Source organism: Littorina saxatilis, linkage group LG8 (assembly GCF_037325665.1).
Source record: "Littorina saxatilis isolate snail1 linkage group LG8, US_GU_Lsax_2.0, whole genome shotgun sequence".
Taxonomy (NCBI): domain Eukaryota; kingdom Metazoa; phylum Mollusca; class Gastropoda; order Littorinimorpha; family Littorinidae; genus Littorina; species Littorina saxatilis.
The window spans coordinates 32981651-33001598 of NC_090252.1; the positions used below are offsets into that span (position 1 = coordinate 32981651).

General features: G+C 40.9%; 1 long non-coding RNA gene across 1 annotated transcript; it reads right to left on the bottom strand.

Moving 5' to 3' along the window:
• Window positions 1–13483: 13483 nt before the first annotated feature.
• Window positions 13484–15339, bottom strand: LOC138973348 (uncharacterized). Its single transcript, XR_011457975.1, has 2 exons — window positions 14750–15339; window positions 13484–14034 (listed from the first exon to the last, which is right to left on the bottom strand). It is a non-coding gene; the product is annotated as an uncharacterized lncRNA (long non-coding RNA).
• Between the last annotated feature and the right edge of the window lie 4609 nt (window positions 15340–19948).

Genomic DNA, 19948 nt, shown 5'->3' on the forward strand with positions numbered 1-19948 from the left:
TCATAACTTATATACAGAGAGATCACAAAGAAAGAAAACACCTCATGAACATCCGTCTAATATTGTTAACCTCGACAAACAATCCCATTAGACACGCCCAATCTGGTGCGTAAATTCTCTTATGAAATCATCACTTTCAATCAGACATCCATCTGAACTCGTATGTGATTTAAGTTTGTAATCACACACCACACAATTAAGTATTTACAGACATATTATAATAACACAGGCACAACTGTCCTTCCACAATCAACAAAACTAAGCTGACAGATTAACAAGACAAAGTAACCGTAATGTTGCGAATTTGCAGGTAAACAAACCTCAGAGCAGAAAATAAACCAATAAACAGGCGGTCATGGGTCGCCTCACATCATCAGCTGGTACCGGTAGGCATCAGCTTACATACTGAAAATCCAAAGACATGAGGTCACTAATCCACATAAAAAGAAACTAAGTAAACGAATTTAGAAAAAGAATCTAACCTGACAGAAATATATAATCAATAAACATAGTTTTATCAAAAAGCATCAAAAATAGTTACACAATTATATACATGATATACAACATAGTATAATTTGTTTGCAAAAACAATGCATCAATAAATTAAGTCAAAACAGTCCACACAAATCTAAGTAAACTTCCATCTAAATCAGTGCCGGAAATTCCCTAAAGTAACCTACACAAATCAGATGTAAAACTAAACAGAAAGCGGATAAAAACAATTATAATCACAAAAGAAAACCCAAAACTGAAGTTTCAAAACAAACGGGCCAAGTCAGAGAAGAAGGGGTTCCCTTGTGTACCCTTGAATACCGGAAGTGATGTAAAACTTCCTTATATGGGAAGAGACTCCATATCTCTAGCTAAAAATAGATCTCCAGTGTGAGCTTCAGCGACTGACTGACGGGTTTGACCTAGTTTGGAAACCCACGCTTTGAGGCTTTGAGAGCGACCACTTTGAATCGGACCAATTCTAGAAACAATCAAAGTTCTACAAAGACTGATAACAACAACGTCCCTTCCAAAAGTTACAGGAAAATACCCCATGATCAACATCAGCAGTTAGAGTTGATTTTAACAAAATGAGTTAGACTCGAAAGAGAAATAAAAGATTCTGGCACTGATCAGACCCGCGCACTGATCACACGACTAAATCAAACAAGTGTTGGTGAAGAAATCTTAATTCTTCAAAATAAGTATCCTAAACCAAAATAAGGAACATAAAAATCATCGCATACACAAAGCAACTTTCCACAACAATAAAGATACAATAGAGACATACCGGTCCGGGAATCAGATCAAACCAAGGACTGTGGTCACTGGTTCAAGATGGCACCGTGCAGAGACTGAGCAGGTACCAGACTGCAGCTAAGATGATAGAGCGATAAAAGTAGTGCGCTCACGACACGCTGAAAACTCAACTTACACAATAAGTAGCTTAGAAAAACTTGCCTACAGTATACCTTTTAAACAATTCCCTAATTCAAAATGCAATTTGCCTACACAAAGAGTCTACAAGATTATGTTGCAAATGGTCATCTTAAAATCCCTACACCGATTCAAAAGTCAGCTATGCATTGCTCGCTGGACCAATGAGACTGGGTAATTAAGTCAGCCTCTAAAGAGGTCAGTCTTGGTGAATCAGGGGAGCTAACCTACTAGCCGAAACGGTAAACAAAGGAAGGTAGCAGACGACGCAATAGCAAGTTGTGAACAATAACCAAGTTCAACTTTGCCTGTTCACATTAATACCGCCCATTTTTATTTTATTACATACAACTGTTCGTTTCACCTTTTCAAAAGCTTTACTATTTGAGTACTTCTGTTTCCACAAAAATTTAAAAAGGATAGTATTTAATCTATCAAGCACTTTTGTCGGTGCATAGAGTGCCTGTAAAACACAAACTGGGATATCAAAAAAGTTTTAATTTTACACAATTTACCACCAATGCTTAAATTCTGTTTTGACCACATTCCAACAATTCTTTCAATTCTATTAAACCGTACTGACCAATTCTCTTCAATGTCAGAAGCACCGATATCGTTTCTAAATATTATACCCACATTTTTAACTGTTTTTTTCCATCTTATATTGCAGTATTGCTCAAGACTGTTCTTCATGGATCCTACCCAGCAAACACACAACGTAAATACGACGTTGCGAAAATGTGAATTTTTCGTGTCATTAGCAACGTTGCGAACTTTACGTGAAATTTACGTTGAGCCAACCAAAAAACGCAACGTAAAACCAACGTTGTGTCATTGTGAGATTTTGGTGTTTTTTCGACGTTGCCATACAACGTAAATTTTACGTGAATTTCACGTTGCATTTTGGTGTCTTACAAATGTTGCGAAGATTACGTAAAATGTACGTGGATCCAACCACAAAACACAACGTGAAAGCAACGTTGCGTTACAGTAGTGTTTTTTGGTTTTTTTTACACGTTGGTACATAACGTAAATTTCACGTGGATTCCACCTTAAAAAGCAACGTAAAATCGACGTTGTATTATTGTGATTTTCTGGTGTTCGAACAACGTTGGTATACTCACGTGACTTTCACGTGAATTTCACGTGATTTAAAAACAAAAGTTAGTTTGATACAACAAACGTTTCTACAACGTAGTTTCAACGTAAACACACAACGTTGAGGTTTGATTGATCGCCAACGTGCCCTCAACGTAAATCCTACGTCAGTATGTTCACCTGCACGGTTTCGTATCGTTTATCAAAGAAATGTATATATATATAAAGCCTTTAAAAATTACGTAAGGTGAACAGATTTTCAAATACAGGAGATAGATATGTGCAAAACTATCACCGAATAACAAATGACTCAGTCATACGGCTCGTTATGAAATTAAGCGCCGATGTACCGCGCAATGTATTTGATTGTTTTGGCGTTACAAATGCGTCCGGTTACGTTTTCTGGCATCATTAATGCATCAACGAGAATTGAAAGGTAAGAATGCTAAAAACATAATTGTGTACGTTTAACGTTGATCTACTGTGCTCATCAAACCTCTTGTTGTATTTTGTAAATTGGCGAGAGGGGGGGGGGGGGGGGGCAGAATACATGAAGCTAATCTCTGTGATTGTCTATGTGTGTGTGTGTGTGTGTGTGTGTGTGTGTGTGTGTGTGTGTGTGTGTGTGTGTGTGTGTGTGTGTGTGTGTGTGTGTGTGAAACAATGTAAACCATCATGTAAATCACCAGGGACGTGTCCGGGCTGTGTGTGATGTAAACCATCATGTAAATCACCAGGGACGTGTCCTAGCTGTGTGTGTGTGTGTGTGTGTGTGTGCTTGTGTGTGTGTGTGAATAAATTCACTCTCAACGTTGCATTCACGTCTAAATCAAACCAAACCACAACCACAACCAAAAATTCACGTTGTGTCGACGTGTAATTCACGTCAATTTTATCACGAAAAATGCACCAAAACTCAACTTTCACGTTGTGTCAACGTAGAATTCACGTAATTCCTGACCTACAATTTGGCCTAAAATTTACGTTCCATTCACGTGGACATTACGTAAAAATACAACGCAATTTCAACCAAACCACAACCACAACCAAAAATTCACGTTGTGACAACGTAGAATTCACGTAATGTTTTTACGAACAATCCACCTCCACCAATAATTCACGTTGCATTCACGTTGGTGTCACGTAAAATGCAACGTTGTTTTCCAACGTTATTCCCGCGTGATTTCGTCCATACAAATCTACGTAAAACAACGTTAAAACGCGACGTTAAACACCAAATAAAGAAAGAAAGAAAGAAAGAACGTTAAAACGCAACGTAAACCCAACGTATCCCAACGTGAATATAACGTGAATATCCCATGACCTCCCTTCTTTGTCTCTGTTACTTCAGTATGGGTATATATGTTGTATTTTTATAGCTCAATAAATACATCATGGACTCCAAAAAATATATGATAGTGCAGATTCCGATTTGGGTAAAAGACTACTTTCCTCCCGACCTTTGACCTCGCGCCGAACAATGTGACACATTTGTATGAAGTTCTAAAATCGTATTGCACGGCTCAGAAAACCATATCAGTTGCACGCAAAAATGAATCTCAGAACTGATCTGATGTATGAGATGCAATAAGCAAAAGTTTCTTTCATTATGAAAGCAATGCAGGTCGAAAAAAACGAACATTCAACTTACAAGATAACCAGATGCTAGCGAACCAAAACAAAAACACGAGTACCCTCCCCTTGCATCGTTAGCAGACGACTTTTGAAAATCTGTCGGTAGTGTGTTTTGGTGTGCGCCTTCAGCTATCAAACATCGGCTGTTTCACGTGTTTTGCGAGTAAGTCTACTCTTTTGCCTGGCTCTGCAGTAAGTCCACATATTTTTCCGTAATCCAGTCATATTCCTTCAAAATGCAATCAATCGGCGGTGACAGACGTGTCGGTCGCGTTTTCCTCACACCCATACCAGTTTAAGTTCATCCATGCAAACACACTCGCAAAACAGTTTATCACGTAGATACATTTCAAATAGGGAGCAAATGGTTAAATCTAAACCTACATATTTGTTCCCTAAAATTTGCTTCTCTGTCAATAAGCCTAATTACACACGTTCGAGAAAAACAACGTGGAATCGATTCTGAATCGAGTAAGCCAAATGGGTCCCAAACCCGTTTCGCCCGTTCTGCCGACCTGAAACGCAAAACAAAAGAATTGTGCGCTTCAACTAAATTAATTTCTATTCGACTTCATTACTTTCTTGCAACTTATGAACCTTTACTTAAAGCTTTTAAATGGTCTGAAAGTAGTGTTACCGCGTACTTATCGATGCACTCATTCGTTTTATTGTTTCAGCGACGGCCACTTAGTTTAAGGTTGCAAAAGGGCTAAGTCTCGCTGGCAACAGTTTTACCCTGCACAGATCGCAACAGTGCCGCTAGTAGTCTACACTTTGTGTTTGATGGTAGAATGGGATATACAGATTACAACACTCGTGGTTTTTTTATATGGCTTGTATTTCAGTCAAGACCCAGCGGGAATATCAATTGAGAGCCACTCGCCAGAGGCTCGTGTCTCCCGATGATATTCATCCGCTGGGTCTTGACTGAAATACAAGCCATATAAAAAACCACTCGTGTTGTAATCTATACATACAACATAAAATTGTTTGCTGGGTTATCATCATCTTTCTCTCTCTCTCTCTCTCTCTCTCTCTCTCTCTCTCTCTCTCTCTCTCTCTCTCTCTCTCTCTCTCTCTCTCTCTCTCTCTCTCTCTCTCTCTCTCTCTCTCTCTCTCTCTCTCTCTCTCTCTCTGTTTGTCAAAGAAAGTTACAGAGAACCGGGCGTATTTCAGTGCAATCGCTTGACTCAATGGTTAATCACGCGTTTGCGTTCTTCTTACTTTTTGCAGTGTGTCCATCTGGAACGTACAGCGATGACTGTGCCAAAAACTGCAGCACCGCCTGTGTCGATGACGTTTGTGATCGGCTGTCAGGAGATTGCACCAATGGCTGCAAGTCTGACATGGATGGACCACCAGAATGCCATAAAAGTTAGTCCTGGCAGATAAATCTAATTAAATTATCATGAAGAGAGATGCATTTCCTACACGAATGTCTTTACCTGTATGCCTTTTTACGTTTTTTGTAGCGTGTCAAATTGACACGTTTACCTGCAATCACAACTTGCTTCACCCCTACCCCGTTTTACACAGTTTATGAAACGGTAAAACAATACGATCAAGTTTAAAAAGTAGGCATAAATCCTACAGCCAGTTAAATATTATTTCCGATTTGTTTGTTTTGTTTGCACGTGTGTGTGTGTGTGTGTGTGTCTGTGCGTGCGTGTGTCTGTGTGTGTGTGTGTGTGTGTGTGTGTGTGTATGTGCGCGCGTTTTGTTTGCGTGTTTGTGTGTGTGTATGTGTGTGTGTGTGTGTGTGTGTGTGTGTGTGTAAGCTCTCTCTCTCTCTCTCTCTCTCTCTCTCTCTCTCTCTCTCTCACTCTCTCTCTCTCTTTCTTTCTCTCTCCCCTCTCTTTCTTTCTCTCTCTCACTCCCTCTCTCTCTCTCTATCGCTTTCTCTCTCTCTCCCTCTCTCTCTCTCTCTCTCTCTCTCTCTCTCTCTCTCTCTCTCTCTCTCTCTCTCTCTCTCTCTCTCTCTCTCTGTGCGGGCTAATAAGTCGTGTAATCCGAACTTGCGTAGCGCGCGTGAACATCCATAAGTGTGTGTATGTGTGTGTGTCCGTGCGTACGTCCCCTCTCTCTCTCTCTCTCTCTCTCTCTCTCTCTCTGTGTTTCACTCACTCACTCGCTCTCGCTCTCGCTCTCTCACTCTCTCTCTCTCTCTTGCTCTCTCTCTCTCTCTCTCTCTCTCTCCCTCTGTCTCTCTCTCTCTCTCTCTCTATCTCTCCGTCTCTCTCTCTCTATCTCTCTCTGTCTCTCTCCTTCTCTCTCTCTTTATATATATCTCTCCGTCTCTCTCTATCTATCTCTCATTCGGTCTCTCCCTCTCTCTCTCTCTCTCTCTCTCTCTCTCTCTCTCTCTCTCTCTCTCTCTCTCTCTCTCTCTCATTTAAATCTGTAAATGTATATCTGTATATAGGTGCGGGCATATAAGTCGCGTACGGACATAAAAAAACGGGTACATCTGGTCACTATTAAACGTTCAGACACTTTTTTCAGATTTCCTCTCGGTCTCGGAGTAAACGAGTTGGGTATAAATAAGCGATCGATTTACTGCTGCCGTTTTCTCCAGACACCTTTGAAGACGAATCGCATGTTTACACAGCCGTATATACGGGTGTGTATAGGTTTTGGTCTGTTTGTTTATTTATCTGCAGATTATACTTGTGTAGCCGGACCCCTGGTATTCACCATAACTCAAAGGAAACATTTACAAGGTTGCATTTACACTATGATACATGACAAGCAATTCAAAAACCAATCAAACTCAGCAACAAACAATCCTAAACCTTACCTAGCGTTAGCTACCCAACTCAGTAATTACCACCTAGGGCTCCTTACTTATTGGGGGTAAAAAATCAAGGGTCTGCCAAACCCGGCAAATGCAGTAGGCAGCCCACAGATCTTCTTCTTCTTCTTCTTCTTCTTCTTCTTCTTCTTCTTCTTCTTCTTCTTCTTCTTCTTCTTCTTCTTCTTCTTCTTCTTCTTCTTCTTCTTCTTCTTCCGTAGAGGACTGGGTTCTTGCGAACGTCTCAGAGTCCTGCGGTTGAGTCACTGTTACCGAGAGTGGCTAGCTCCGGCAAACAGGGAGATTAAACAGGTGGGGAGGTTAAAACTATGCACAGGGGACAGTACGTTCAAGGGGCTCTCATGCCCGACTGCAGGAGACTGCCGCCGAGACGGGAGCGAAACGACTCTAGGGAGGGGACCGACGATACCAGTGTTGGCAACTTATTCCATTCGGAGATTGTGCGGGGGAAAAATGAGTTTGAAAGGGCTGGGTGGAGGGCGTACTCCTGGTGCAGCCGGCCAGCTCCCCGTGTTCGAGGGTCAAAGGGAGAGATGTACGCCGCTGCGGCGATGGCTACTGGTGAGTTTTTGATTTTGTACAACTATAGTCGCATGTTTTGGCGGCGGGTCTCCAGGCTGTCCCAGTTGAGTTTGTTGAGCATAGTGGTAACGGAGCCAGGGTACATGTCTGTGTAGTTGTTGAACACATACCTATAGCTGCTCGTCGCTGGACCTTTTCAAGTGGAGCCTTTTCCTGTTCACGGTGGGGGTCCCATACAGTTGCAGCATACTCCAGGGTGGGCCTGACCATTGTGGTGTAGGTTGCCGTCTTCGCCTTTTGGGTACACTCCCTGAAGTTGCGTCGCAGAAAACCAACAGCCCAGTTCCCTTTAGCAGCCTCGTTGTTGATATGGTGGGTCCATGAAGAATTGTTGGAGTTGGTTACCCCAAGGTACTTGCAGCTTGCGACGGTTTCTAGCTTTTGACCGTGAAGAACGTAGTCAAACGGGTGTGCGATTTTGCCTCTTCCATGGTTGATGTGGATGGTGTTGCATTTGCTGGGGTTAAGAGCTCATTTGCCATGTGTTCTCCCATTCAGCCAGGGCATCCAGGTCTTGTTGGAGCAGAACTTGATCTCTTTTCGTCTTGACGTTTCTGTGAAGGAGGGCTGTCATCTGCAAATAATCTCACTTTAGCATGCTTCACTGAGTGGGGGCGGTCGTTGATGTAGATAAGAAAGAGTAACGGGCCTAATACGGTGCCTTGTGGTACTCCTGATGTCACGGGGGCAATTGGAGAAAAAACTCCTTCAAGTCCTATACTTGCTGTGAGCGGCCTACCAGGAAAGATGAGATCCAGTTTAGCGTTGTACCTCTCACTCCACAGTCGAGTAGTATTGACGGTTTTAATAACGTATGAGATAGGTGACATGGACAGTGTGGGTGAAGTTACTGACAGGTAGCGACTTTACAGGAGGGGGATGGGTCCTCTAACTTTACAGCTCGGAGACAACCCGGTAAGGACTTACCGGAGTTTCATAAATAACACTTAGCACTAGCAGTTGGCGGACTTATTGAGGGTAAGTGGTTCCATGCTTGTTGTTGGCATTTAATAACTGCTTGGAGATAAAAGTCTGTGTGTGTGCTTGTGTGTCTGTGTCAAGATATAAATATAACGCAAATAATGCTTTCTTACTGAAATGACCATCCGTAGGATATGCTGACCAATGCTCTCTCTCTCTCTCTCTCTCTCTCTCTCTCTCTCTCTCTCTCTCTCTCTCTCTCTCTCTCTCTCTCTCTCTCTCTTCAGTATGACCTATCACGACTGATTATTGCAGAGTCAATGTCTTCATACAGAAAATAATTCATATGGATCTAAGTAAAAACTAAAACACCCACACATATGTTGACACCCAGTCTGTGATGTCTGAATGAAATACATTTTCATTTACGTCACAATTGCATGACAAGTACGCGAAATAAATTTAACAACTTTGACCTGACAACACCCCCCCCCCCCAAAAAAAAAAAAATACGGTCGCAAAATACCCCTCCCTCTCTGTCAGCAATGCCATACGCAGATCGATGCAAGGTGCAGATCAATCAAACACACACACACAATGTTGTCAAAATGGCACAAGACACGTACAGAGTGTGACACAAGAAAACTGCAACCCTCACAACTGCTAATTACTTCTACATCTCTTGACCGGATCACTATATATTTAGGGGACATAAACTTCAGCCTATGCATGCCCCTTCCCTTGAGTGTCAATGTTGTAGAACACATGGTCTGACGTTTGTGCAATTTCGAAACAAAGTTTCCAAATTCGGGGATCGACTTAACAGAACAAGGTTTGACATTTAGTGGGAGCCATACTTTCCTGATTTAAACCCTCCAGACTTTAACTGTTTGCATTATCTGAATATGTGAGAATACACAAACACACCCTTCACCCCCTTAGATTATCGGTGACCTAAAGAAAGCAGTTACAGCTACCTAAACAGCAAAGCTTTCGTGCCACTCACAATTTCGGAGGGGTAATTTAAAACACATTTTGTAGAAAAGGTAAATGTCCGATCATTATACCTAGAGACTCGAAACTGTGTAGAATGGTCGCGAATGAACTGAAGTGTATGCCCAACTATGAACATGTTTGCTAAACTCAAATGACTGACAAAACAAGAGGCGAAGCCTTCAAGGCTCACGTAAGAAATCGACAAACAGTAACACAAACTCAATCACTCCGTCACACATACACACACACACACACACACACACACACACACACACACACACACACACACACACACACACACACACACACACACACACACACACACAGTAAGCATAGGTGAAACTATATGCAAGAAAGCGAGACCCTGGATCTGCCAAGAAGTCTCGGCCCGCTCACAATAACAATGACCGAGACTTTCAGTAATTCCTTTGCGTGACGTCTAACCCTCTTACGTCATAATGTGACGTCTTCAAATAGTTTCTATCACACACGTCGAACACTTTTGACCGAGACTGACGTAATCCATAGACTCGGAAATGTTAAAGTTTCTACCACAGACATACACACATACATACGCACGCACGCACGCACAGACAGACAAAGTTTATCATCGCATAGGCTACACTTACGTGAGCCAATAAACCCTTCGTTGTACAGTTACACTTTCGCAATGCCACGCAAAATTCATTAATGACAGGAACGCATTCATCCATTTGAAATGCCCTGATCCTGCTTTTAATTGCTATATTCAAATAACTGACTGTCTGATGTTGATTCAGGTATACTAAGTCATTCAAATTATCCCAAAGCTAACAATCTGGAGGGCTTAAATCGGGTTAATTTGGCTACCGCTCAATTTCAAATCTTGCACTGTTGAGTCGATCCCGGAATTTGACAACTTCTTTTGAAATTGCACAAAAGTCCGACCATTTGATCGATTTAACTTTGTGGAAGGGTAATGCATAGGCTGAAATTTACGCATCCCAAATATCCCAAGTGATTCGGTCAACAGATGTAGAAGTTATTAACAAATTTGAGGCCTAGAAAATTCATTATGGACGATGTCAAGGACGTCATTCAGATCTAGATCTACATACATACGTATGTGACTAAGTGCCAAAAGGTGCGCACGAAAAGCGGACAAAGGGGCTACAAAATAAAGGTTGACCAACAAGACTGATATTGTGATTTTTGCTAAGACAACAGATGTTGGAACCCAATTATGAAAAGAAAAGACAAATGCACTCAAATTATTTCACAAATAACGGGAATTTTGTTCGTTATATTATTCAACATGGCACTGAGACGTAGCATTCAGGTTATCTCGCACGTTTCTGAAGCTAGGGCTTTGAAACTTGGCACACTACCAAAGTATGGTGACCCCCAGATATGGTACAGATCACATTAAACCACATTGAATTTCAAGGTCACAGCTAGGTTAAATTTTCTTTCCAAACTGGACAATTGTCGTTGTACGTCTTACATGTTTTAAAGCTAGATCAGTTAGACTTTACATACTTTACATACTTTCAGAATTTCAGAACAAAAGTGACCACCTGGTTAATCTTTCTAAAATGTCAAGGTCACAGTGGGGTCACATCTGGTTCAAAATTTGGAATAGTGTCAATTCATTCAGCGCGTTTATAGCACAAACTTTGAAAATACAGACATTTTTAGTGCATGATGACCTCTACACGCGATTACAGTTTAGGTTGAAAAGGTCAAGGTCACAGCAGGGTTGCGTTGAGGTCAAACATAAAGATTTGTCATTGAGGATTTCTCGCATGTTTTTGAAGCTAGGGCTTTGAAACTTGGCACACTTCCAAGGTTTAATGACCCCCTTGTGTGGCGCAGGTCGCATTAAACCTCATCAAATTCAAAGATCACAGTCAGGTGTAAAGTTGCTTTCCAAATTGGAAAATGTTCGTTGTCTTACATGTTTTAAAGCTAGAAACATTACACTTTAGCCAACTTTACATACTTTTAGAATGTTGATGACATTTAAAAAGAAAGTGACCTGGTTAATCTTTGTCAATTTCAAGGTCATAGCGGGGTCAGGTTTGGTTCAAAATTTGGAATATTTTCATTTCGTCAATGCGTTTATAGCACGAGCTGTGAAAATACACACATTTCTAGAGTATGCTGTCCTTTACACTGTCTAGTCTTTATAAAGTCTTGTTGAAAACGCCAAGCATCAAGGTCACAGCGGGGTCTTGTTGAGGTCAAAAATATAAATGTGTCATTGGGGTTATCTCGCATGCTTTTGAAGCTAGGGTGTTGAAACTTGGCACACTACCAAAGTTTGATGACCCCCAGGTATAATGCAAGTCACATCAAACCTCCTCAAATTTCAAGGCCACAGCAAGATTAAAGTTTCTTTCCAACCTGGACAATTGTCATAGTCTTGCATGTTTTAAAGCTGGATCCATTACATTTTACACACTTTCAGGATTTGATAAATTCTTTTACAAAAAAGTGACCTCCTGGTTAATGTTTGTCAAATTTCACGGTCACAGCAGTGTCCCATCTGGATCAAAATTAGAAAAATTGTTAAATTCTTCCCACGCGTTTTATAGTGTATGATGTTCTCCACGCATGGTGAAAGTCTGGTTGATAAAGTCAAACGTCAAGGTCACAGCGGGATTGCGTTGAGGTCCATAATATAAATGTGTCATTTTCACTAATGCCTTCTAGTAATACCTCTGAAACGTCAAGGCTCCAAAGGTTTGATGCTGTTAGGTTTATGATAAAAGTGATGCCAATTTTCATGATACGTGAAGCTTTCAGAGGGGTCAATTTGGAGTCACACAAACAGAGAAAATCTTTATGCGACTCACTTTTTGCCACACGGAATATAGATAAGAACCAAATTATCTGTTGTTCTAGCTCACTTGACATTAAAGAAAGTGACGATCTGATCATTGTTGATCCGAACTCAAACCTGTTGTGACCTAGTAATATAACCAGGATCAACCAGACAAGACTTCGATGTCCAGAAGTAGTCAAACCTCAAAACAGTTGGAAGTATCCAAGATGTAAGCACCATACACTTTTCAAACAATATGTTTTGCTTTGTTACAAAATATTGACCACACTGTGACCTTGAAACTTGAAACAGATCAACTAGACTTTGGTTTTGGTATGAACAGAAGTTTAATAAAGTTACATTTTTACATTTTTTACCCAAACCATACCCCTAGGTCGACCAAACTTGGTTCATGTTTGAAGGTCATCGAATCCTATAGAAGCGAATGATATGTCATTGGTCTAGCTTTTAAAATCTTCAAGAAATTAATAATTTTTCCATATTTTGATTCGAACATCACTCCGTTGTGACCTTGACATTTCACAAACGTCAACCAGACTTTGGTCACGTCAGAAGGGGCATCCAACCCTAGAAATGGTTAAAGTGTAAACTCTAGTTTTAAAAATGTTCAAAACATTGATAATTTTCCATTTTAAGATCCCAAATTGACCCTGTTGTGACCCTAAAATTTGACTTTGGTCAACCAGACTTGGGTCATGTTTGGAAGAGCTCAAGCTCTAGATCTACAAAGATACACATGTGTTTAAGTTCTAGCCTCAGAAATATAAATACGAGCTAGTGACTATAACGTAGCCACGTTTTGAAGATTAAGGGCAGGCACTGGTGTTAAAAGTGATTTTTTTTGTTTCATAAGTGTTGGGTCAAAAATTGTTGCACAATTAAAGAACTCAGTCCATCTCCTGAGAAAATGAAAAAAAATTTTTTTTTGGATAACCGGTTGCCTTGGTAGCAATCCAAGATGGCCACCAAACTGCCACTTTTTAAAACCCTAAGGCTTTTACAAAACCGAAAGGAATTTTGTTTTGGTGCTTGTTATTTATACATTAGCACAATACCCAACTTTTGTTAGAGGCTTTTTTTGAAATCTACAGTCATTCAAAAGATATCAGTGATAAAAATGAGTGACCTTGAATTTTATGAAAAACCGCCCCCAAAAATGGTATAACTTCTCACGAAAAAAAAATTCAACAAAACGCTCTAACAAAATCTGCGAAATAACGCACTCGAGATGTATGCAAAGTTTCAACAACGCAAGTTTATTAGAAAAAAAGCCTTAGGCTTTTGAAGTGACAAAAAAGTAGTTTTGAGAAAATACACAAAACGTGAAGAAAATGTATTTTTTTTACACAAACGTTTATGAAACATGTAACAAAACAACACTAACAAAACAACAGGTATTGCTTAGTTCCACAAGAAAAACGGAAACAAAATTCAACAAAATTAAAAAAACAAAACAGCCAGTGTTCAGCAAGCACCAAGGAACCTGTTCCAAGGTCACAATGATCAACTCTTATCCGTTACGTGCACGCTGCGTAAAGTATGCCCATCCATAATTCTCAACTTGTTACCAGTGAAGCCTCTTATCTTGGACCTCTTTTGGACTTGCTTTGAATAATCAGGGAGTCATAGCAGTGTCCTTTACTTTCTATACTACAATATTTGGGTTGACTTCTGTGAATTGCCTTGCAATGCCATGGGTACTTTGGAAGCTCCTCTCCAGCTTCCACCTCTGCATCTGTAGAGACAACATAAATTCAAAATTAATATGTCTATGACAAACTCAAATACTGCTATTCACATTTTCCCAACAATGACCCCCCTTTCCCCCCCCCCCCCCCCCCACACACATTTGAAAAAAGATATTGTAATGTGATACATGTAACACGATATTTGGGCGCATGCACATGTCAGTGCTGATAGTCAAGCAGTGAACAAAAAGATGTTGACAAATCATGTGAATGTTGCGAAGGCAGTGCAGGTTTGGTTTACAGCTATTGCACATACATTGCATGCAGAAACCATATGGTCTGCATGGGAAGTATGACCACAAGCAATGTTCACTCACTGAGCCATGTGAATGCATGTTTGTTTGAGCCACAAGAAAACTGTGATCACAGGAGGAAGCTAGGCCTATATATAATATGCTCGAGAAAATAAATGAGGAAAGAACAGATGTTTTGCTCCAACCCTGACAAACCTTGTGACAACCAAGCTTCACAGTAGCAGCACATAAGACTTTGCATCCTATTCAGTTTCTTTGCATCAGGGTGTTGTTACTTAGATTCTGTTCTTCAGCATATAACAGTCACACACACACACACACACACACACACACACACACACACACACACACACACACACACACACACACACAGAGCCAGAGCCGCACACATAACCAAACAAATATATAAACTTCTACATGTTTGTCAAAAGAAGAAAAAATTACCTACCTACTACCATCTTGCTTATCAGCTGCTTGGAATCTTCCCTGCTCTGCTTGGGCTAGTATTCAACTGCACCAGATTTCCCAGGAGATGCATGGTGTTGCACCATGGCTGAACAAAGTCATTTTTGTATTGATTGTTCTTTTTCTAAGCAGTTAATTTGCTTTTTCCAGAGAAAAGATATAGGGTCTGCCTTCTCGTCGCCATAAATGGCGAACTCCGTGTTGTCCTTATTGCCGTACGCATTCCGCTCAGCAACTCTAAAATAAGTCGTGGCTCAAAACACTCATGGCAACGTGCTTCAAACGTACACCACCGATGGTGATTTCTTGCTCCGTCCCAGCTGTTGCAAGGGCAGCAGCATAGTTTCCAGCCAATTTTCATTCTGGACGAAGAAGAATGCACAAACTTGATCTTCCGATTCGTTCGTAGCAATAGCAGACGACACTATCGACTCGCACTTTCTTTTTAAACTTCCGTCACGCCAGCCTCTACAACTGATCTGATTTTACTCGATAATCATCTCCTTTGCGTGTCAAGCACTGAAATCGGGGCAAAACGTGTATTTAACTGAAGTTTCCACAAAGATATCCCAGGAAAATTGCAGCTGTAGATATTTCACATCGCCTTTGGCAAGATCTGGCGGAAATGAAGAATATTGCATTCTGGGAAGGCCGAATCGAACCGAACGAGACCGAGCATAAACGAAGTTTAATATCCGCGATTCGATTGGTCAGCAGCGAAAATTGCTCATACGGAATTTCCCGGAATCTTCATCGGTTCTCTTCGGCTCATTGGAATGTCTTCTAGTTGCTGTTACTAACGGCGCGAAATCCGTAAACGGAAATTCCCGTTGTCCGCGGTATGAACTGATCGTAGCAAAGAAAAGACAACTCATTCCAGTCATGCTAACGTGACCACCGTTGACGATGTGTTTGACTCGCAGTCACCTCTCAAACATACGCATTTTTTTGCTGTTTTGTGTTTGTTCAATACACAATTGCATACACATACATTGTTCATTTAGCCGTTTTGACCGTTTATGATTAATTCTGATCTAAAATCAGTACATCAGAGTAACCAGAAGAGGTTCAAAATCCAGAATCAGAAAGAAAATGGAAATGACCAGGGAACAAAAAAATCACTTTTTTCACTGTGGTGTCTTCCCTAGTGTAACTAAACAGACATTTTGAAGTGTCAGCTTTACTGAATTGCTTTATGTTTTGTCCAAGTATAGACCTGTAGAAGCGATACTGGACGATTTTTCCAACGTTTACTGTGTTTTCTGATTTACTACGATTTTTTAAAAGTGTTGAACCCATTTCAGATTTACCTGATTATCTGTTCTTGATTTGATACTTCCAAAGAACAAGTGGTACTTTGAGTTCCGGTTTTATGTTTTAACCAATCAGAATTTGGTTCCTAAATAAAATCGTCTGCTGCCTGTCCCAGCAGAGTCGGCAACAAGCACTGCTTGCCACATGTGTGATGTTACCAACAGAAATAGCCATAAATTGGGCAAGGTAGCAATGTAAATGAATTGGATCTAACTAATGTGCTTGTACTGCATCTCTGGCCTTTGAATTCACTCCAAATGTACTGGCTCAGCGTGAGAGGCAACATCCTGTCGAAGTCGTAAGCACGAGGCTGACTGGGAGATTATTGTTCGAAGAGCATGCTGAAACGGATTGTAAGTACAATATTTTACATGTTCTCGACATTTCTGTTGATCTTAGCTTAGATGATGGAGTACCGGTTGACGCTGTGTACTTTAATTGTTTCCTTGATTTAAAACCCTAGGGCTTGTATTTTCAGTTGTGATACTAAGCACGTATCTTTACCACAGTATCCGATCACTTCACACTTGAATTTTGGAATGATGAAGTGGAATTATTTCTGGATCTAATTTATTCCTTGTTCCCCCCTCTCGATTCCTTTTTTCGCCACATATGTATTGTCGTGTGAGGGGGTAGATGCGTGTACTGGCTGATTTTTTATTTTTTTATTTTTTTACTTCTGTCAGATACAGATGATTGGAAAAAAAAACTTGTCAAGGATTTCAGAATTTAATAGATCTGTTCGAAGTTTTTACGGGATGGGTCCTGTTACAATACAGACTGAATGTGCCCAAGATGAACTTTTGATTAAACATACACACACAAATGAATCTCTTGAGTTTGTTATACGGCGAATGTCCAGTTTCCACCACCACGTCTGTGGTATGTTTTTATACTGTTTGATTGAATAGACTGACGTGCATTCTCTCGCAAATGTGCGCGCGTGTGTGTTTGTCTGTGCCTCAGACTTATTAATCAAAGATGATGTTGCACATTGCAGATCTATGCGACAGGAGCAAGTGGACAAGACAGCTCTTTTAGCCGAAGACAGCGAGCCTGGGTGCATGCATGCAAGCGGCTTCTATCATGTTCGTGTGAGTGCTGCAGGGCTATTAGACGACTTTTCATTATTCTTGATTTGGAGATCCATGCAGGGTATTAGAAAGTGCAGAATATACACGTTTGAACAAATACGATGTGTGTTTGCTCTGAAAAAAGAAAAGACGCAACAAACAAACATTGTATTTGTTTAAAGTATCACAAATATTTATTACCTGTATCTGCATGTTTTGATAATGATGAAGGGTAAATTACTTTGACGTGTGCTTTTTTTTTTAACCACACTGATAACGAATGATAGAAACACAGACACACTTAATAACATATCCACAAAAATTGTAACAATAAATGTAAGCTGAACAATGCCTGCAACACATTTCAGGCCTCAGAAGGAAGTAATTATGAGATTCAGACAGAGAGAGAAAGCCTAACACGAAACCAGTTGTGACATTTTTTATTTCATTATGTAATATTAAAAACACGACAACGTATTTCCTGTACTTAGTTTCGTGCAATTATGGATTGCAAAGTACTGTATGTCTAATTGAGTGGCATAAAGAGGCACTGTTGCATGAAAAACCAACTCGGATCTTGACTAGGATCAGGATTTTACATGGACACAACCTAGAATTTAACATCCTGGGGGGAGGGGGGTACTGCGCCTTTCACATCAAGATGTAAAGATCTATTTTAAATAATACTTATTAGAAGGGAACAAAATCAAACAAACTACAACAATCGTTCTGAGGGGAGAGAATTACCTCTTCCGAAGAAATTACCTCCCTTGCTTTTCTTGTCGTGACTTATGTAGAGTAAAGTGAATAGAAAGTGAATCAGTCAGTAACAAAAAAACCAAAAACATTTCTTAAGATCAATGAGGAGTCTTGAAGTATTTGTCAATGTTAATCTTGTATGCATAACAAACAATATATTACGGACTAGAGGAATACCCGGCTTCGCCGGGGTGAATCGCGAGACAGAGACAGACAGCGTGGCGGTTCATCACAATCACCTTTGCAGGCGAAGTCCTGTCAAACGGGATTGAGAATTTTAGAGCTTATTTCTTAGCCCTATATTATCTGTTGTGGCTTCTCAAATGCCAGAACATACGGACAGACAAAAGCCGCTAGACCCCATCACAAACAGAACTCTACAATCCACAGGTTTTTGCCCACACACACACACACAAACACACACAAAGAGAAGCCGTATATATATATATGTATATCTATCTATATATACGACTTGTGTCTGTGTGTGTGTTTGTGTATCTGTGTATTTGTGTGTTTGTGTATTTGTGTATTCGCCATGCACGGCCAAAGTTCTCGATGGATCTGCTTCAAATTTGGTGGGCATATTCAGGTAGACCCGGGACACGACACAACCTGGTCGATATTTCAACACGTGCTCTCAGCGCGCAGCGCGGAACCGATTTTGGTTCCACCTCAGCTATTTTGGTTCCACCTCAGCTGGCCCGGGCCCCCATACCGACACACCATAGCCGCTACACCACATCACAACGCCAAAGTTCTCGGTGGATCTTTTTCAAATTTGGACACCGTATTCAGCTACACCCCGGACACAATATCATCGATGAGATATTTCAACACGTGCTCTCAGCGCGCAGCGCTGAACTGATTTTGCTTTTTGTGTTCATTTCACCATTATAAGTAACTCTTCCTTATCTTCTCCAGTGTTTGGCGTTTATCTCCCTTCCTTCGTGTGGCTTTCCCGTTCAGTTGTAAGTTACTACTATTTTTAGAATGTCACTGCGCTGTCCACTGCGCTGAGCGTCTTCGGATATTCCCGGCGTTCTGTTACTGTTACTATTTTTAGAAGGTCAACGCAGTGTACAGAACGTAAATTGGACCCGTAAATTATCCTCACTGTAAAAGTGCAAAGGTCGAATCAATTTATAGCCACGCGAAAAATACACTGTCATCTATCTCTCTATAGATACGGCTTCTCTGTGTTTTTGTGTGTGTGTGTGTGTGTGTGTGTGTGTGTCTCTATATGAGCAACACCTGTGCATTCTTCAGTTCTGTTTGTGATGTGGTCTGGCGGCTTTTGTGTAATTTTATGTACTGGCCTTCCTTTGAGAAGCCATAACTTGCTCAGTCCTGTTTGAGTGGAGTTCGCCTCCAAAGGTGATTAACACGGTTACATTCGTCGACAAGGATGGGACTCGATATGGTCAGGAATGGCATTATGGCCACTGAATCATTTTCGTGCTGTTCCCATTCCACGAATCTGGGAGGGACCTAAACTTGGCGGGTCCATTGTTCGGACCCGGCGAAGCCGGCGTACGGCTCTAAGTACTTCTTCCCGGCGAAGCCGGCTACCCGGCGAAGCGGGTATTCATTCTAGTCTATAAATATATAGAGATAGGTGAGAGTGTATTTTTCGCGTGGCTATAAATTGATTCGACCTTTTCACTTTGACAGTAAGAACAACTTACGGGTGCAAGGGAAGCGTTCTGGACAGCGCAGTGACATTCTAAAAATAGTAACTCAGAAACGGGAATTTGGGGTGAACGGCGCGAGACAGAGACAGACAGCGTGGCGGTTCACCACAATCACCTTTGAAGGTGAAGTCCTGTCAAACGGGATTGAGAATTTTAGAGCTTATTTCTTAGCCCTATATTATCTGCTGTGGCTTCTCACATGCCAGAACATACAGACAGACAAAAGCCGCTAGACCACATCACAAACAGAACTCTACAATACACAGGTTTTTGCCCACACACACACACAAACACACACACACACACACAGAGAAGCCGTATATATATATGCATATCTGTATCTAT